General features: G+C 50.7%; 1 long non-coding RNA gene across 1 annotated transcript; it reads right to left on the reverse strand.

Annotated features, from left to right (window-relative positions):
- Positions 1-17,142: 17,142 nt before the first annotated feature.
- On the reverse strand, positions 17,143-18,387 carry LOC124986644 (uncharacterized). The gene is made up of 3 exons (XR_007109047.1): positions 18,270-18,387; positions 17,707-17,763; positions 17,143-17,315 (listed from the first exon to the last, which is right to left on the reverse strand). It is a non-coding gene; the product is annotated as an uncharacterized LOC124986644 (long non-coding RNA).
- Between the last annotated feature and the right edge of the window lie 2,892 nt (positions 18,388-21,279).

The raw sequence follows: 21,279 nt of genomic DNA on the forward strand, positions 1-21,279 counted from the left end.
GCTCGTGGCTCTGTGAGGTCCGGAGGCCGACGGCTGCCAAGCAAGAGCCTGGCACTGAGCTCCAGACCAGGCCTGGGGAGACAGAGGTGGGCACAGAACAACCAGGAGAGAACAGCCGGTGCCACGGTGTGGGCCAGGAGGGGTTGTGTTGAGAAACCCAGGAGCGCAGACCCCGGCTCCTGGGGACACGGGTTGTGTGATCTCCAGAGAGATCTATCGGACTCAGTTTTCTCGCATGTTCATGCTTTAACAACTCGTGGGAAGCGAAGGCGAGAAGCCCAGCGCACGTCTCTCTGGGAGCCTCAGGACACGGGCAGAGGAACAGAAGCCGGAGGTCCCAGGGCGGAGTCCAGGCCTTGCCCCTCCTGCTTGCAGAGGACACCTCCTTCCTTGACCTGTGGCCTCCCCAGACTTGTAAGTAGCAGTGGCCAGCTGAGTCCTGCTCGAGTGACACTGCTCTGAACTGCCTCCCTTGTCACACCTCTTACTGAATTTCTTCTGTCTCCTCCCACTTTTAAGGACCCTGGCAATTGCACTGGACCTCTCAGGTGACCCAGTCACCTCCCCCTTTCCAGCTCAGCTGAGCAGCAACTCTGGCCCATCTGTAGCCTTTGCCGCACGTACCCAGGCACTGAGCACACTCAGCGATGCTGCATTCAGACGCCAGCGCCACCTGCCGGGCCATCCCTCCGCCTGCTATCTTTGTGGGATTGTGTACAAATGGAGTAGTAAGAGAATCCAAAGATCTTCTTCAAGGTGCAGGGTGGGACCAATATCTTCTCTTACACTCTCAAGGTGCTAGCAAAGCTCAGCGCCAATCTTTGAGCAATCACCGAAGGTCACCTATCCACAGCGAAGCAAGGTGGGCATCTCGTAAACGGTCCTGCTCTTGAGCTATAGACACATCCTCCATCAAGCATCTGTCCCCAAACAGCTCCCCCTCCCGACCCGGGGCATCTGGTAAGGTTCTGTCTCTCCCCGGGGCCAGGCTGTCTTGCCATGGTATGGCTCCTCATGTCATTTTCTTTGGAACATTTTTATAATTGCTAAGATTAAAAGTATGAATAAGTAAACAACCCAGTTCACACTGGGCCCAACCTTGCTGTGAAGCAAGAAAGAAGTCAGATGACAAGCAACCCTTTCTCCCTGTTTCTGCATAGATCGCCTTTGTACACGCTTGTCCCTGGCTCCTGTGAACACCGGACTTATTCATAAGATGCCTGACGCTTATCTTTAGACTGCCGAAGGGTGTAATTGAGAGTGGAAGGTGCTAATTTCGACAATTCTCTGGGTAAATATTTGCGCTGGTCAGAGACAATAGAATCCTGTTGCTCACCCAGTGGCTCTCCTCGTGTTCTTCTCCTATCAGCATCTTATCTAGGCAGAGATAAAAATGATTCAGATAAAAGTTGAGCAGGAAGAATGCCTGGGTTAGAGGCTATTGTATTTTCTAAATCAGGCGACTTGTGCGCTGTTCAATAGAGAGGAATACATGACAGCCGCAGCTTCACATTGGGCCAATGCAGAGGACCCCCCCCCAGGGCCAGACCCCTTTCCTTGCGAGAAGCAGATGTGGATACCCGCAGAAATGCAGGAAGGAGCAGGGCTGAGGAAGACTGGGGGTCTCAGCACTCCCAGGTCTGCGACTGTGTAAAGCCAGGCACAGGGAAGCCCAGCAATGGCCCTTTCCATGAGACGCCCAAACCTCTCCTGCTGCTCCAGCATGTGAGATTTGATCCACGACCTCCTGTCTGTATACCGACAAATCCACAAGGGTCGGAGGCACACGATCCACTTTCAACTGAAAGAGGAGTAAGTGAGAAACTGTCCCTATCTAGGATCTGTGCTTGCAGGGGCCTCGGATCTTATCATCTCATTCATGACACGGAGTCTAACATTGCTCTTGATGTATACAGATAATTCGCTTTGAAGGAAGAAGAAGGAAAAAAGGCAATTCCTCTCGAGCCCCAGAACACAAATACATGGACTCTGATAGAAATCTCCAAATTTGCGATTGGGGAGATTAGGCGTCTATTGATCACTGTGTTCAAAAGTGTGTAGCAGACGAACGGCCGGCCTTTCAGAGTTTTACGATGGAAGTTAACGTGCTTAAGATAATCAGCCACCACTGTGTGCAGGCTTCGTAATTCTGCTGCTGTCACCAAAGGAGCCTCGTGGGGTGGATGGCAGCCCGCGCCCATAATGAAGCACTTGGTGCCCGACCAGCTGTCGCCTCACCTGTTTCCAGCCCATCCGAAGGCCAGAGAAATTCTCCAATTTAGCAAGCAAACTTAAGTCATTATTAGAAATGACAGGGAAACCTGATGAAATTGTACTTTCAATTGGAAAACAAAATTGCAATCAGACCAACACGATTTCCTCATGGCCTGACCATGCTAATGCCAGTCGAGACACGGGCAAATGTATTTAAAAGTCATAATGGAGCATTACCATGCGATCTCCTTTCACTGGCCCTTATTAATATAAAACTTCAATTTGCATGTAAATGCGGTCAACTTTCATATCATCAAAATACATGAGGCCTGGGAAAGTAATGAATTGAAGTTGGATGCAGCAATTACTGACGTTTATAAAGAATTTTAAAGAGGTCAGTCCAGTCTTGGCTGAGAAAATGAGGAAATCAACAGGGAATATTGTCAATATAGCAGCCGGGGGAGTTGGAGTCAGTCCCAGGTGCTGGGCGCGAGATGATGATTAATAGAGAGGGAGCAGGTCGCCTCTCACCCACCAGGGCCGGCCAGGCCCAGGCCCAGCAGTGGCTCGGCATGAAAGGTCCCCGCCGGTCCTCCGCAGAGCAGCCTGGCGGTGCGTTCCAGGGGGACAGCAGCAGCAAGTGTTCAAGAGCGAGGGCAGAGCTGCAGGTTTAATTGGGCTGCACGTCCTCTCAGCTCCCCTCAGTAGTTGATATGCAGTTTAACCTTTTTTCCCAACTCAGACACACCAGAGCCACTGGGATTTTAATAAGGCGCACGCCTGATGGCTTGGCTAAACATTGACTTAGTTGCTAAATCGAGTTAAACCACCTTATTGTGCTGTAATGGCAATTTATACGTTGCCTGATTTTTTTTAAACAGGAAATATTTATCTGGGCTGTGTGTTTCATAAATCCTCAACCACATGGAATGATTTGGGGGATTTTCTTTGACTATTTGGACAAACAAGTTAGCAGACAACATAATTTTAAACATACCTGGAAAAATCAATGCAGAGGGAGAGATCCTGTTCTAATTCAGGAGCATTTAATTGCAGGTGAACAGGGTCAGACAGCCTGCTCAGGGCTAGCCAGCCACATCTTCTCAGTGCTACGGGGGGTAGCAGGCCCTCGAGCACAGGGTTTCACAGGACAGAAGAGCTGCCGGATTTGCAGAGGGGACCCAGCCGAGGTGCACCCAGGCCTGCTGCTCCTGCCGTCCTCTCTTCTTTAGGGGCCACTTTGCACCTCACCTGCTCTCTGTGACCCCCGTTAAGCATCCAATGTGAGTGGATGTGAAGGTAGGCCGCTTCAGAATGGCACAGACCTTTTGAAACAAATGTGTGTTTCGTCTGCTTCTGTTGATTGTGTGATTCAAGGGAAGCCTCTCCACTTGGGTGGAACGTCGCCCCGCTGGCCAGGCACCACGGTCTCGCACAGCCAGAGTCCTGAATCAACACCAGGTTCCCTCCATATCCGTTTCCCATCTGGGGCCTTTTATCGTTTTTCTTTACTGGTCCGCATGTGGACGCTCAGCCACCCTGCAGCTCTACAGTGTACATTTGCATATGATTTGCGACCTTCCAACCCCCAATTCTAACCCCCAGTTCTAGATTCTAACACAGGTCATAAGTACCTCCAGTGGGGATCTGGGGACTTGGGGTTTCAAGTAAAAAGTGCCTTTGGTGGCCGCCCATCCAACACCACTTGCACCCATTCACTGACACTAGTACTTTCGATACTTTATAGAAAGATCTTTTACTCCTGTTCATAAGCAAACAGAGGAGCACAGGCAACTCTCCTGGTGCCCTCAGACAGCAGGCCCAGAGCCAGGGCGGAGCCACAGACTCCAGGCTGACCCAAGGGTGGCCTCCCAGAGGTCCAGCACAGGATCCAGCCTCTCCTGGAAAGAGTGAGCACACCCATTCTGTCGATCTGTCAGTCCACAGAGGCAACCTTGGCCTAGTTCTTTTTTGTGCGTGGACAGGGAGAGGTTCTATTTTAGTTCTAACGAGATACCTGAGATACCTACCGGGCAACTTGTAAAGAATAAAGGCGATTTAGCTACATTCTGGGGGCCCGCAGTCTGAGAACAGGGCCCCGCTAAGCCTCTGGCGAGGACCTCAGGCTACAGCACATGGTGAGGGAGTAACCATGCCAACTCGGCCTCTGCCTCCCTATGGAGGCCACTAACAGCACCAAGGGTCCCCACCTTGGGATTCCTTCTAATCCTGAACATCTCCCCAAGGTCTCGCCCCCAAATGCCATTGACGTGTGGTTGGAGGATTCAGTTTCAGTACATCGATTCCACAGGACCCACTCAGACCACAGCAAGGTGGGTGACCACTCAGGTCACAACCTGAGGGCCACCCTCCACCCTGTCCCACGGTGGCATCCCTGGGCAGCCTGAGTGCTCGCTGTCCCTGCACCTCCTTCCTCTCACCGCCAGTGTGTGTTGTGGTGCTACCTCTGCCTCTTGTAGCAGGGGTGTCTCTTCTCGCATTCAGACACTGGCCCAGCTGTTCACACCCGCTGCCTGATCCTGCCACCTTCTGCTCCCATTTCTGTTTTGTCCCCAGTGACAAAGCAAGTCGCCAATAGACAGGCCTGCATACAGCTGGTGCTCAGTGAGGACCAATTACATGCCTCCCTGTTCCTGCAAACCCCCTGTTCTTGCCCATCACAGCCGCTACCATGGCTTGTCCCTGCTCAGGAATCCCACCCTTGCAGGTGAACTTACTCTGCAGTTAATGATGCTTTTCACAAGCAACAAAGTATCACAGTTGGCTACTTCGAGTCCCTGCCTGCTGGAGGGAGGCTCTGCTGCCTCCACCTGCTGATGTGTGTTGCTAGCTTGCTTTTTCTTCCTCATGCTCACAACCATCCTGATTACCTGGAACTCTTAAAATCACTTCTGTTACACAGAAGGATCCATGACTGATGTTCAAGATCAAATAAAGGAATACTGCAGGAAATCAAATCATCAGGAGAATAAGATCAATTTGGAAGATCATTGGATTTCTGTAATTCTTTGTATTTTGTTCTCTTTAAAAAAAAAAAAAAAACTAATCATTAGTACCATTAACTCAAATAAATCACTCAATAGGTTGGACTATTTTAAGGAATTAAAAAGAAGTTCATCCTGCTTTAAAATTTTTCTTTACACTTTTAAATTATATACAGTTACAAATTTTAAAACACTGGCTACACTTGCAACGCCGACTATAGCTCCCATTCCTCAGTATATCCCCAGTGCACCCATACTTCTATACTATCTAAATCACCATGGGTTCTACATGCAAAAAATGATAGCCTTGAAACTTGGTGGATAGAGTGCAGCAGGAATCAACAGCCACAACTGGGCCTTCTCTGCTGCTTCTATTAGGTCCACGGCACCGAGTGCACTGTTTAACAGTGGCTTCTGCCCACCGCTCCCCAGCAACCAGCTGGCCTGCCCTCTGGGGACAGGAAGACCCACATCATGTTCACCTCCCTTCCACCTGACTCTACACCTCAAGAAACTAACCCCGGCTGTGCTGCTCACTAGAAAGCACAGAGCACATCCAACTCTTATTTTTTGTAAATGTCATTTTTTTGATTCATTGTACAAATGAATGAGTAAACTACCAACCTTTATCCAAAGTCAAATTGAACTTTGGCACAGCAATCTGAGCATTAAAATCTTAAAGTAAGATAACATAAATTACTTGTTAGTTCAGGATTCCTTAATCAATGTTCCTATAAATATACAATTAAAGAATTTTGTTTCCTCTAAAATGGTTCTAAATATAGTATTTTAATCATGCGCTAGGACTTAGTATGGGTGTATTTGTGTAACTGGTGCTCATTCTGATCATTATCTTACATATCTGGTTTCTGGCTTCTCCGACCTCCTTTCCCCACAGATCTCCCTTAGTTCCTACAGGGCAGAAGAGTTGGCATGCCTGCCCTGGTGTTTCACTGCCTCGGAACCACCTCTGCTCACAGTTGGAATAGAAGCTGGGTCATTACCTGCATGAGCACAGGGAGAGGCGCCGTGCTCCTGGCACTGAGCAGGCTGTTACCTGGAAGGGTGTGGGATTCAGGATGGGGATGGGCAGGAGGCGTGGAAGTGGGTCCTCAAGGGTGTGGCCAGTTCCTGGGTGGCGGCTCTTCCATCCTCTGATTTTCGGAAGCTCCCACAATGGGGCAAAAGCATAGCGGGCTGATCGCAGGGTTCCAGGGGGATCTGGCAGGAATCAGCAGTGCTCTGTACTGGGACCATAGCCCCTCTGCTTGCTGTGCCCTCCTGGGGTGCTGGCACTGTGTTTCCTGGGGTGCTGATGCTTTGTCTGTATGCCAGGATCTCCTCATAGGTGGCAACCAACTCTGAGGGAGACACTACCAGGGATTACTGGATCTTCTCCAGTGCCCTGATTCTTCCCTAGAGATGGTATTCCATTAGAAATGGTCTGATTTTCATTTTACATACCAATGAACATGGTTTTACCTTGTTTGTCATTTAATCATTTGTTGGGTTATCAGATAGAGCAACAGATTTACCGAAGTACTCATCAGATTATAACACACTGCAGTGTTAGAACGAGAGGGATTTTGCTAATCCAGGCAAAGCATGGAGTGGATACCAATGATTTAACTGACCCACAAGTTGGCCAACATGAAATTAAAGATTGCACTCTTATCCCTCCTTCTTGGCTGAAGAACTTAAACTGGTTTTGAATCATGGCGTAACTGGTGACTGGTTAGTGAGATGAGCCAAAGTGAAAGACAACATGTTTATATCCACTGAGAGCCTTGCAGGTCCTGTGGGGAGTCACTGTTTCCAGCCTGACACTAGTTATACACACAGGGTCACCTTCGACTCTGGAGACTGCTGGAGGAGACTTAATCCACTGAGGGTGTCAGAGTCCTGCACTTGAGATGATCTGTTAGGGCCACAGAAAATGTCCAAGAATCCTTTAAATTGCTCGTGCTAGCAGCTGCTTGAGAGTCGAATGGGTAGCAATTATCCCTAGGAACATCAAGTTCTCAGCAGGATGTTTAAAGCAGGAGGAAGCATGTTCGCTGAGGACAGTAGGAAATGCAAGTGAGCCCCTGGGGTGGGAAGCTGTGGCGGAAGCAGAAACAGCAGAGCTATGCTGGGGATCAGCCCCTCAAGGCCTCAAGGAAGCGGGAACATTGGAGTGACTTGGGCCAGCGCTGCCTGCCTCTTCATCAGTGTCCCGTCTCTGCTATACAACCTGACTGCAAAGTCAGTGGCTTAAAACAACACTTCTGGAGTCTCTCTGAGCTAAATTGAGCTGTGGGTGGGCTGCATTCCTTCCTGGGGCTCCAGAGGAGAACCCTCCCTGCCTTTTGCAGCTTGGAGAAGACACCCCGGCTCCACTCAAGGGCACCTCCTGGCCTTCAGTGGCTCCAACCTCTGCTGCTGGCATCCCATCAACTTCTCTGACCTGGCTCCTCCTGCTCCTTCTTTCATTTTTTCAGGACCCCTGTGATGCTATTGGGCCCACTGGGCAAATTATCCCATGTTTGGGTGACAAGCAACTCAAACTCCAAATGCTGCCTCAGCTCCCCTTGCCATGAGACGTCAAGTATTCCCAGGTTCTGGGAATTAGGACAGAGAGGGGCCTGCTCGAAAGCCACTTTTCTGTCTGCCACATTCACGGAGCTGGGTGCATCTTCCTGATCTGCTCGTCTGCTTCCTGAGCAATCAGAGATGGAATCAGGTGAACATTCTTGCAAGGAGAGATGAGCTCTTTGGGACCTTTAAATTCTTCTTTTATAGGGTCCTAGATGTTCACAAAGATTTGGTCAAGTAGGCAAAGGAACACTTGAAAATGAAGTCATGACACTGATCAGTACCCTAACTGCAACTTGGTTTCGAAATCTGTGCTTTACCCTTGGCTTAGATGCCCACCTCCATGACTAGGGTGAAGCCCTGGCATGGGGAGTCCGCCCTCCACACCACATCAGTGGTAGAGGGCACTGTGGCCAAGACCTCAGAAGACCCCAGGCCTTATGAGCCAGCACGTCATGGTCATTGAGCACTCTGTCTGGCCCGCTGCAGAATTTCAGCCAACACTGGTCCACTTGAGGAAGGGTGGGGTGCTGGATACAGAGCTCTAGATTTGATGTCAACTCTGCAATCACATGGAAGTTACTGACCTCTATGAGCCAGTGTCTCATCTTAAGACAGGGTCACAAAAGGGCGCTTGCTTGCTTAAGTGAGTTAGTTCACATGGCGTCCTTGGTGAGACGGAACCGCCCTGCGAGTTCTACTCTGAGAGCTCCCTCACGTGAGCGCAAGCCCCAGACGGGCAGGAGGACTGTGACTCCTATCCACTGCCTCATCCCTAGCACCTATGTCCAGGTCAAACACACTGTAGACCACCCACTAAAATCTGTGGAATAAATAAAATACTTATTATTAAAATACTTTTATGACTAAAGATTTCCTAATTAGTTAGTAATTATAAAATGTTATCAGTGTCCTTCTTTACAAATAGTCCATTTTTTCAAGGAGAAAGATAGTCTTCTTTTCCCAAAAAGTCTGGGTCCATTATTTGTTCAGGAAATACCATTTTCTTACATTTGTCTCTTTCTGATGTCTTCTACACAAATGATGTACACTGTCCCCCAAAGGATGATTTATGTAGAAAGTAAAAATTAAGAACTTTGCAAATGCTGCTCCCTGTTTTCTAATCCTAATGTATAGACTTACATTGAAATATTTCAGTGTGTTTTTAAAAGACTAGTTTATACATACTTCCTTAAAAGTGGGCTTAACCTTGAGAATTCTCATTATCCTACCACAAAAGGTTGTTATGAACAAGCTCCGTCCAGCGTGACTGCTGTGAATCTGGGGTGGCCTTTCCTGGGACTCTATCCTTGGACTAACAGAACCATGGGTACAGCAGGCCAGAGCCTCCGATGACTACGTCATGAACCAGCAAGGCAGTGCTGCTATGGTCTTCTGTGGGTGCGGTCTCTTCTGGTGTCTAGAATTCTAGTCTCTCTCTCCTGTTTAGGGCTGATCACCCCTCAAGCAAGAACTTGTCACTTTATGCAGAAGAATTTAAGAACATCTCCCATGGGAAGGATGTACCTACTTATGGAGACCCTACTAGAATGGGTATGTGTGACCTATGTGAGCTCCACAGGAATTCACTTAGGTCTTATGGATTTCAACAATACTGGGCACCAATGGAACACAGTCCATGTTAAAGCGAGCACTCAGACTTCAAGCTTCTGAGCACAAGGGGCCTTGCACGCCTCCTTGGAGCTTTAGGGACTCTGTCTTCATTGCCCTCGCAGCTACTGTGATTGCATGCCTGTTCCATGTGCAGTCATTCAACAACTCTTAGCAAGGAATTGCTAATTACCTATCAAGTTCCAGTCCCGGTGTGAATACTTGAATGTTTGTTAGTATTTACAATAGGCAAGCTGTGCCCCTGGCAAACTTAGAATCTGGGGAGAGACAGAGAACATGCATGGGGAGCAGCCAACCAAGATATTCACATGCTCCACGAAGTCCTGACAATGACACACACAGGGAACCATAGTGGCAGGACAGGGGTCTAGCTAAGTCATCAAAAGAAGCAACCCTGGGAACCGCGCAGAGCTGGGTGCTGAGGTCCAGGAGGACTCCACCTTCTCAAGAGGAGGGAAGAGTGACGGGGTAATGGAGTGAAGATGGTGACGTGAGACTTTCCCAAAGAGGAGGAAGCTGTGCAGGGTCTGGGTCCTTGGCATCACGGGGAGACTGTGAAGGTGGGCAGAGGTCAGAGCTTGTGTATGCTGCCAGTCACAGCCGAGAAAGGAACTTAATCCCAAATGCAAGGTTGGAAGGCACTGCAGAGCACAGGAGAAGTGTGATGGGTCCCAAGTTTTCAAGTATGGAGGCAATCCCCGAGGTGGCATGGAAACAGAAATGTGTGCAGAGGTGATTCCCACAACTTAAAAGAGAACGTGGTGCCTCGAACTGTGGAGGCAGCAGTATCATACAAAGGCTGTGGACTGATGAAGTGGTGTTGAGAGAAGTCGTACGGAGAGCAGTGCAAGAGCTTGGTGCTGAGGGACACTATGGAGAGAAGAGGAGGATCTGCTGGAATTGGTGCTGAGGGACACTATGGAGAGAAGAGGAGGATCTGCTGGACCTGGTGCTGAGCAACAGTGTGGAGAGTGGAGGATCTGCTGGACATGGCGGTGTGGGGACTATGGAGAGAAGAGGAGGATCTGCTGGAGCTGGTGCTGAGCAACAGTGTGGAGAGAAGGAGGAGGATCTGCTGGACCTGGTGCTGAGGGAGACTATGGAGAGAAGAGGAGGATCTGCTGGACCTGGTGCTGAAGGACACTATGGAGAGGAGGATCTGCAGGACATGGCAGTGAGGGAGACAATGGATAGAAGAGGCGGATCTGCTGGAGCTGGTGGTGGTGAGGGAGGTCGTGGAGAGAGGAGGAGGACTGTGTAGCTGCAGTGGTGAAGGAGATGAGGGAGAAAGGCTGTGGGTTGTAGGAATGAGAATGAAAAAGAAGACAGACTATGTCCAGCACTCACAGTTTCCAGTTTGAGTCCCAGAGGGTCAGAGGTGTCCTTTCCTGGACGGGATGTGAAAGTTGTCACTGTTACTATGAACTTACTGCAATGTGTGAAGACAATTATGCATTAGTTTACTTGAACTGAAATGTTTTCTTGAAATTTCCAAAGTCTGTTTTTATGATGTAATAGTTGATTTTATCATTGTAAAATTTATTTAAATCTATTTTATATTTCATAATTTGAATAGTCAACTCTATCTAAATCTGTTTATTATAAGCCAAAAATGAGAGATTCATTTTTGAGCATCAGAAGTCATCAAGATAGCTCTGTTCAGATGAACTATGTGTATATATCCAGAAAGTGACCGCTGTTTTCTCTAGATAGAAGACAAGTCATTAAGCACAATACTCTAAGCTTATCAATAGTGTGTTGAATTATTTGCAGTTTATGATACAATTAGTTATCCAGTTCTCTAATATTAATGAGGCAGTGGACAGGTGGACAGTGAACAGGTGTGTACTTCTAGGAGGGAGCTTGGAAACATGCGCATAACGAGCACTGTTTGGCCTACTGTATGCCGAGCACTTTGCCGTCAGGGGTGTTGAGTGGGTTTTCTCCCTTGCATGAGCAAGGCGCAGAGATTTGGAAATGCAAAGTCTCACTGTGTGTCTCAGCTGGACTGTGCTGCGAGCATGGCTTGTGATGGCACCCTAACTCCACTTTTCCATCGGTGGACAGCATCCCCACCACCTGAAGCCCATTCCCCACATTTCCATTCCTGGGTGGTACTGGACAAGGTATTGGGCAGTCCCAAGCTGACCAACAAAAGGGACACTACTTCAACACCAGAGCAGTGCCTGAAGGCCCCTGGTGTGCCTTTGATTCCTTCCCTTGCTGGAGGGTGGGAGCTCAGGACCTCAGATGCCCCAAGCACTGAGCTGTGGCATCTGGATGCTCCAGGCTGCTGCTACTTGCCAATTAGCAAACAGCGTTCTGGCATTTTAACTACTACCACCCTGAATGTCAGGCCAATGCCCATCTGCCTCCCAACCAGTATCACAGCACTGAACAGTGAGCCTGCCTTCTGCCATGGCTGAAGGCCTCAAGTGCATGCCTGGCCTAGGCTGGGGCAGTACCTATGTCGGTCATGTTCTCGAAAGGCACAGGAGTAATAGAACAACGCACACATAGGCACACACATGCGCTCACACACGCACGCACCTGCACACAGGCACACACATCTATACTTACAGTAGGCGATTCACGAGATTGACTCAGGTGATCTCAGAGGTGAAAGGGACCTTGGGGACCGTGTACAGTCAGAAGAGCAGTAGAGCACGTGGCTGCTCCTTCCATGGGGCCCAAAGCCTCACAGCCAGAGGCTGACTATGCAGCCCCTGTCCGAGGCCAAGGCCCCAAGTTCCTGGAGTCTTGAAGATCCTGAAGTCTGACTTCCAAGGAAGATGCACCTGCTCAGGAAGGAAGAGAAGGAAGGAGAGATCCAGCTTCCCCTTCTCCTGCTTTCTGTCCACCCAGGCTGGCCTACTACAGGGGCCTGTCACAGGCGGGTGGGTCTTCCCACTCTGTTCACTGACCCTCATGCCAGTCTTCTCTGGACACGCCCTTACAGATGCCCCCAGAGGTGGCTTCCCCAGTTCTCTCCGCGTCCCTCCGCCCAGTTATGTGGACTCCCTCAGCCAACCTCTCCTCATCACGCTACCCCTTGAGCCCTGCCAAGAGGCCAATCAGGAACTTCCCTCGGAATCTGCAGGAAGGTTCCCTCACTGGTTTTGCAGCAGGGTGACAGCCAGCGTGGAGGGCGGGCACAGTGCAGGGACAGCACGCGCAGGCTGGCATCCCAGCAGCAAACACCTCAGGGGAAAGCACAGCGGTCCACACCCAGGAACAGCCTGCTGACCCGTTTCCTCATGTTCAGTGTGGATTTAAATACAGCATGTTTGGGCTTTGGGTTTTCTATTTATTTCTAGCAATCTGTTTTTAAATCCGATAGCTAGAGGAGAGAGATGATAAACTCTGTGTGTGTTTCAGATGTTTTCAAGAGCTTTAAAGTGGAGGACACCTGAGGACCCCCCACATTCCAAGTCTCTCCTTCTGCAGATGGGAAACAGCTGTGCTATGTACATTTCCGTTCTTTATGAATATCTGGCTACCGATGATGGACGTCGAGAGGTTGTTTCCGTGCATGTCAGTGGAGTTCTTTGTGTGGACCACAGAGGACAAGCCTCCTTGCCTCAGGTCATCTTATGAAGCTGGTGTGTCCCACTGCATCCACATAGATCACCTGGGGATGGGGATGTACTTACCCCCAGCCTGGGGGGGCAGAATTCGGTAGTTCTGCTTTGTTGTTGCGTTGTCCAGTGTTATGAAGAGGACAGCTGCTTCCGTACCCCAGTGGGTCTGCTTTGTGCATCCTCAGGGCCTCAGGGCCCTGGCCAGTTCTTATCACATGCAGCTGCATCTGCAGGCCACAAACGGGAGGTTGTGCAGAGCAGCGAGAGGGTGACCCTCGCCGACACAGGGGGCGTCTGCATGTGAGTCCCACATCTTCCAGGGCCAGCGTCACGGTCACCAGCACCATAATGCAGGCCAGGCACTCAGGGTGCAGGTGAGAGCATCAGACACCCCACCCACCAAACTGGCCACCACAGAGGAACTGGTCTTCACTCTCACCTGCCCGCTCACATGACTCTCTCTCCTCCAAAGCCCATCTACTAGTTTCCTGGGAGGAGTGGCTTTTAAGACAATGCTAAATGTTCTTTCCTCCTGTCTTCCATCGCTCCTGTCAGTGAGCTCTGGTGACCCCACAGCTAAGAGCAGAAAAGCTGATCAAGGGACAAGACTACAATTCATTATTTAAAGGGTGTGAAGGGAAGAAGGAATAGACTTACTCTGTGTCCAATAAAACAAACCGTGTCTTTACGGCGCCCCCCATACTGATGTCAGAAGTAGGCGAAATTATCAAAAGTCATATTTATAAACAACTTGCATAGGGGCTGGAAGTTTCAAGTGACAGTTGGGAGATAGTGTGTCAGAGTGTGGCACAGGGGACTCCCTCATGGGACAGGCGATGCAGCTGGATGAGCTGCAGTGGTCCCTGTGGGGCAGGGCTGAGTCCAAGGAACACTGCCTGCTGACAGCCCACGGGGATGAGCAGGGGATGGGCGATGTCTTGGCAGACCATCCCAGCCTCGGTGGGCTCTGAGGGTCACACTGGCACAGGACAGAGCTCCAGCAGCACAGGTCACCCTCTGGTCGGCCCCGCCTGCTCACAAAGGCAGCTTCCAGCTCTCCCCAGCAACCAGCCTGTGCACCGTCTCCAGGAGCCCCATTTGAGGAGCCCAGACTGAGGCAATTTCTTACGCTTGAAGTGTTTATAACCCCGCTGTAGGTCTTCCTGCATGTCAGGGGCACTGCTGTCAATCAGTCACTACTCTTGTCCCATAGCTGGCTGCTTCAGGACATGTCAATCGGAGCATGTGTTGCTCACGGTGACCTCCTCTTTCCTAGCACCATCCGGATGTCCTGGTTCTGGGCACCCTGTGGGAAGGCACAGAGGCTCCTGCGACTTAAGCCCCAGAGGTAAGGCACTCGAACTGCTGAGGACCTGTAGACATGACAGGAAACCAAGACCGCAGAGCATCTGCACGTGATCCACAAACACGAGCTCGCGAGCCAGCCGGCTCAGCCCCCGGGGCCTGGCCTCTGATACTGCACCCCTCCCCGGGCTCTGTCCAGCACACCACAAGCTGGGCACACATGGAGGGAGTGGATGAATGAGGGAGTTTTCATCCACGGCCACTTTCCAGATTCATCCAAGCAAATCCGTCTCCTCCTCCACCGGGCCTGGCTCTACGTCGGCACTCCAGGTAGGCATCTGTGGAAGTGGATCTCTGCCTCCGGACAGGCTCTGTGGGGCCAGCCTGCAGCACCCTGCCTCAGCTCGTGGTTCTGGGTGTCACACATTCCACACACACATCGTATCAACCGAACGCTCTCCAGTTATGTTTTTTACTTACCATACAACTTCCTTCCAAGAGTCACGGTCGTACCATAAAAGCTCATCATGCTCAATTGGAAGCGACTTTAGAAGTTTCCAGCACGTTCCCCCCAGAATAAGTGCCCCTCCACTTCCCGCAATCACAATGTGGATCCTCATTGGAGGCAAACACCACACTGACTTTCATCTTGCCATTTGATGAAGATGATAGCTCTGGACATGGGTCAGTTGGGCCACTTAGTTAAATTTGGTACTAATGAGACCAGGATACAGACCTGAGCCCCTTATGACCAATTAATTCTGTGCCAAGAGAAAACCTTGGTTCTGTGGTCAAAAGCTACCCTATTCAACACAGTCAGCTGTTCCATGAGTGTGTGATGCTGACCCAAAGGGCTGGGGGTGGAAGAGGAGAGGGGGAGCAGCGCAGGGCACCCCCACAGTGCAGAGAGCCACTGGCTGCTTGCGAAGAGCCATCTGCAGGTGAGGGGACTGCTGGCTGTTTTGGAATGACAGAAATGTCTGCTGAGCTGCAGATGGACATTTTGTCTGGGTGAGTCTGGGCGCCTCACTAAGAATCGGTTTTGGAGCTCACGTAGATTTCCCTGCTTTGAACTTGACATTGCTGTCCTCCCCATTGTCATTTGACAGAATCATGGTGCCCCAGGTTTAGAAGGGACCATGGAGGCCCCTCTTTGCCACTAGTCAGTCCGAACCTGATTTGCCTGTGAGGAGCCACTGCAGTCCAGGACTCACAGCCTCTGGGACGGGCAAGCAGGTCCCCAGAGCAGGTCATCACAGGGCACTCCCACAGAAAGCTCTGACTAAGTCAGGACCTGGCTTCACCGCAGATACGTGTGACCCTACATTTAAAAACTCATATTTATAAAAAAACAAATGTCTCTGCACCAAAGCCACCAGAGAGGCTGTGGAGCATCCTGCTCCAGGGGTGCTTTCCTCAGCCCTCTGCCCGCCCACTACCAGGAAGGAACAGCCAACCTCAGCTCCAGTCGGTGCCTGGCCCTCCCCCTCAGTATGGTCCATCCATGGCTACAGGCCACCCAGGCCTTCTGCTTCCTCCTCAGTGACTCTGCAGTGGCATAGCGCTGCACAAACAAGGTCAGGATAGGGAGCAAACTAGCCCTCCTGGATGTGGATGCTGCCGTCTCCTCCAGAGTCCCATAAGGTGGTCTGAGGGTCCAGCTGCATATTCGGCACAGGTCAGCGTTGGCTTAGACAGGTGCAGTTCCATCTCCAAGACTTGCTTTCATGGTAGTCTACCCAGAGTTCTTACACTCCAAGCCAAGGATTGGCAGCCGTTTGGGGGAGGAGGGACGTATATTTATAACATACAAGCAATTTATATATAAACTTTTAAGCAGCAAACCTTGATAATATTCAATAAACTCAAAGCAAGTCTATTAAGCACATTATCTCTGAGCCTTTAAGTCTTCAACAGGTCTAAATATTGGTAGGAGGAGTTGTTAAAATTCAGTATGTTCTCACCCTGATGATCTCAGAGGTCAGAATTTGTAACCAATTCGGCACTTGAATCGGGTGGCGTTGGTCCACAGCACTTTGTCTCACATTCACACATTTCTTTGACTTAAAAAATCGCTCTGTAATAGGTATTTAAATATTGAATGGAAAAATCCTAAAATAATTATTTCCTTTGAATATGTCTGAATTCCAAAACTCAAGATAGACACAGATTCACAATTCTGGCATGAGACACTAAGGAAAGCAGCATTTCCTGGAAACACACTTGCCATATCAGGAGCACTGCTAGCCACACACGTGTGCACCGAGGACCCATTGACCACCGCAGATGTGAGCTGGAGCCCGGCCACCCAGCAGGACAGAGCTGCCCACGCTGTAATGAGCATGGCATGCACAGCTGCCGGGGCCCAGACACTGGAGCCTCAGGACCACCAGGGACCAGTGAAGGCACCATCTAGTCCCGCTTGCTAGGTCTGAGGCCGCGATTTGGTTTTTTATTTTTGTTGTTGTTGTTGTTGTTTTGTTTTGTTTTATACCGGTGATTGAATCCAGGGGCACTCTACCACTGAGCTATAACCCCAGTACTTTTTTAAATTTTTATTTTGAGACAGAATCTCCCTAAGTTGCTGAGGTTGGCCTCAAACTTGCAATCCTACTGCCTCACCTCCCTCCCAGGAACTAAAGTAGACTTGAGAAGGACCAGAGCACCATGCCAGCCCTGGAGGACCACCATGAATCTCTGCCGGGTCACCTCCTCACCTGTCCCAGCATCCCTACACCCATGTGGGAATTGCCAGGGATTCTTACCGAGCTTCTCCATGGAACTGGAATTCCTACAGCCAGGCAAACTGAAAAAAATCAGTCTTTCCCTTTACTTTAGAACAAAGAAGACTTCTGCCTGGCTTGTGTGCAACCAGGGGAACTTCCCAAGTTAGGAACTTGGGGTGGGAGGCAAAGGCTTTGTGGTCACTACACCTGGGCAGGGGAGTGAAGGCACTTCAAGACGCTCCTCAGGGCAGGTGTCTCCATCCCAGCAGATTCATGTTCTGAAAGCCAAGAACATCCGTTTCCATTTCTCCGCCACAGAAATGAGGCAATATATGTAGCTTTCAATAAATATTTTTGAATGAATTAACCAGTAGGTGAACTCCTCATTTTCTCAGTCTAAGCTTATAAAATTACACCAGACAAGAAGTAATTACCACATAAAAGTAATGAACACCCACTTTAAAAGGAGTGATTATCTTCTATCCCGATCTGGAGTTCCCTCTACAACACAGCCATTAGCAGGGCCAGGATTTAAGCCTTCCCTCCAGGATTTCCAGAGGAATTCCCCAGAGGGGCCAGGAAGTCCTCAGAGAAACACATGGGGTCCCCTTTTCTGGAAGGGAATCTGTTTCTTCCCCTACAGAACCAATGTACACCACCCAGTCTTACCCCATTAAGATGCAGAGGCGTCTGGGGCCCTCTGTGGGGGAGCCATGCTTCCAAAGCCTTTGAAAAGAAGTAAGAGGCAAGTGATCTTGGGCCAAGTGTTCATCCGTTATGAAATGAGGTGAAATGAGGCGAACGATTATGGAATCAGCCAGGGAGGGAATTCACACTTACAACAAAAGTGCTCAAGTTGCAGATAATATGAATCATAAGTAATTAAGGAAAGGACTTTCCGCTTGCTCGGTTCCACGGTAAGTGTGGAGGACGGTCAGTTCAGCTCACAGAGAGGGCACCAGCCTGCCCCATTACCCATCCCTCGCCTCCCCTGTGAGCCAGAGGTATGGAATCCACTGGTCTGACATCAGGAACCGAAAGCTCAGGTTTTAAGTACAATGAACGTTTCTTAAATGAATGAATAAATAAAAAGTGTAAGAGCTATATAAATATTGTCTCAAAGCCTCATGCACATTTCATCCCAATGAGTCAAAATGAAGCATTTGACCTCCACCCCCCAAATTTCAAACCATAGCTTTCTACTTTTAAGAATAAAAGGTGAAAGTGCTTACGTGATGAAGCATTTAAAGGCGAGTAGTAGTCTGCTGCACAGCGCTCACTTTGACCGACGTTGAATTATCACGACGATTCTCTCACCAGTGTGGATATTAAAACAGCTTTCTCAAGCTTTCACAAGGTAGTCAATGGATAAAAGTCTGCATTGTTTGTTTGAGTTAAGAGTCACAGGGCCCCTCCCTGAACAGGAGGTGGCCAATCAATCTGAACCCAGTGTGCAATAGCCACCTACATATCCCCACCCCAGCCTCTCCCTGAGCGTCCACTCCTGGGGTGATCTTGCACAGGAAGCGGGGGACGCATACTGGCACCTCACCCTACACGAGGGTCTCTCAGCCAAGGCCAGGGACAGCTCACGGGCCCAGGGCTTGATGAGCCACTGCGGGACAGGCCTGTCATAGCACACCAGCACACCAATACGTTTGCTAAGCTGATCAATAGTAAGATTGATAAGTCTTCTGCATGGTTAAGTTAATCTTCTTATTGATCAGCCCTGCAAACATATTGCTTTTCTCGGGCAGCCTTCCTCAGTGGTTTTTCTCCCCCGCCTGATGCTCTGGTGGTCTGGTGCCATCAAGAAGAGAAATAGAACAAGGCTTTCCACGTTAAATGCTTCCATTACATCAGGATCATCTTCACCAGCAACGGATATCTCCTAGAGTGGAGGATTTATGGCTGGTAGGTGGCTGACTAATTTTTCTGTGGGTGTTAGAGAGCTGATAAGGATCTGGGCCTTTCCTGACTCACATTCAGCATGTAGATTTCAAATTAATAATAGTTATAAATTGAACAGAGCAAGCGCCTTTTCAACCGCAGTGCCCAGAGCAAAGAGCTTAAAAAATAAGACTACAGACAAAGCTGAAATGAGGCCTCCGCCAGTCTGTCCCTGTTGTACTCAAAACAGGGGAAAAGCAGGAGCAAGCAGGCCCTGGGGAGGGGCAGGTAGGAGAGGCTGGAGGACATGAAACTTGGAGGACCGCCCGCCTCCGGGAGCACACGTCAATCCCACCGCCACACTCGCCCGTGACCTCGGGAAGGTCGCTTCACCCCTTGGCCTGGTGACACTGCCTCTGTGACACCAGGCAACTTTGGCGACCTGTACCCAGGCTGTGTGCTGGGACTAAATGACGTCATGCCCCCAGTGTCTCACAGGAAAGAGGGACAGAGGTTGGAAAACAGGGCACTGGCGTCAGGGGGAAAAGGGCCGGTTAGTGCCTGCTGCAGCCAGAGCCCGGACGTGCTGGCCATGGTAGCCTCAGACGAGGGAAGAGGCTCCAGAGACCAGAGTGCAGCCTCTTGACAAGCAGTCTGGGGGTCTTGAGAACCCAACTGCCATGCGGGCCCGAGCCCGGTGTCCACCTGTGGTGAGCAGCGGTCTGGGGAGAGAAGGGCACGGGATGCAACGGCAGACCCAGCCCCGGCACCCACCTGCAGGGGAGAGGAACCTGGCCCTTATGGAACAGCTGAGAGCTGGGCTGGGTGCTGGGAGGTGACCAGCTGACCAAGGGAAAGGACACCAAGGCACCCTGGTGGTCAGAAGTTCTCAGGTCTTCCCAGGGAAGTCCACTTGCGGACGCTCTCCCGTTTCAAAACCTTCTTTCTGCATGGCAAGGAAGCCGCAGCGGGGAGTTCATGGACAGGACCTCACCGTCATGCACCGCTGGACTGTTCCTGCCTGGATGCCTGCCCTGTCCCTTTCCGCACCCCTCTGCTGGGCACCCACCGGGCAGGGAGGTGCCCGTCAAATATGGAGCTCTACTGTTCAAACCCTTCAGAAACCACTCGGTCAGCGAAGGAGAGCCAGGTCTGGGCTACCTGCTCCACCCCGGACTCTGCCCAAGGCTGTGTTCCCCGCTGTGAGTCCCAACAGCGAGCTGGCCTTTCTTTTGAGCGTGCCTGACTGAGCTGCGAGAGCGTGGGCAGCGAAGGCTCAGGGCAGGTGGCTCCGCACCGGGCATGCGGACCCAGGCTGCCTGATAGATGCTCCTTCAGCTTCCTCACCTGCGTGTGGTAGCCAGTGTTCTCTGTGGTTTGGATAAAGGTGGCCAGGCTCAACCCAGATGTGCTCCACGCCACCCCTGAGCAGCAAACGAGTTTAGCTCCAAGACTGTCACGGTTCAGGTCTGAAACGTCCCCGGCCACAAAGTGCTGAAGGCTCCATCTCCATGAGCCGGTGCTGAGGGTCAGGGTGGAAACTGCAGGGGGTTGGCTAACGGGAGGAGGTTGGGTCACTGTGAGGCCGTGCCCTTGCAGGGGTCCAGGGACCCACCCCTCCCTGCCTCTGCTTCCCAACTGTGAAGAGGACAGCCACGCGGGCTCTTGTCAGGAAGTCTGCTCTCACCATGGTCCAGAGCGATGGGGCCCCGCGACCAGGGACTGAAGCCTCTGAGACATTGAGATGTGATAAATACTCCCTTTTTTGAGTTGTTATACTCAGGTCTTTGTCACAGCACCAGAAAGCTGACCAAGAGGGTGACTATTTTCATGGTGGTTACAGTGACTTGGGATGATTTCATAATCCAGCCCAGCACGTGCTGCCGAATCGGATCATTACCACGGCCCAGACCTGTGAGGATGGTGCCCACCGCTGTGTTGAAGGGGAGAGGGACCAGAGCGCAGAGAGCAGCGCCCAAGATGCCCAGACTTGCGGCAGTGAATTAGGGGAGCGCTGGGTTCTCTGCACATGGCCCACGCCAGGGAGAGGGCAAACCCCCAGCTCCAGGGCACTCTCTGTGGTTGGCGTCTCAGCAGCAAGACACAACTAGCACTTGCGAATCAGAAGCTTCTGGCATGGCACAGCCATGGCTGGTCCTTGGGCTCCATGTCAGGCTGTGACACTGGCACCGTGGCTCCCAACCCAGCAAGGAAGCTCGGTTGCAGGTCTCTATGTCAGGATGGCATCATGGCTGTCCTGCAGCTGGACAAGGGCTACCCAGGGGGTTCCAGTAAGGTCGGCTCTGGTCCTCCTCCTTTCTAAGTGGTGAACACGGACTTCAAGCAGAAGAA

The sequence above is a fragment of the Sciurus carolinensis genome, chromosome 6, assembly GCF_902686445.1.
Source record: "Sciurus carolinensis chromosome 6, mSciCar1.2, whole genome shotgun sequence".
NCBI classification, from domain to species: Eukaryota; Metazoa; Chordata; class Mammalia; order Rodentia; family Sciuridae; genus Sciurus; species Sciurus carolinensis.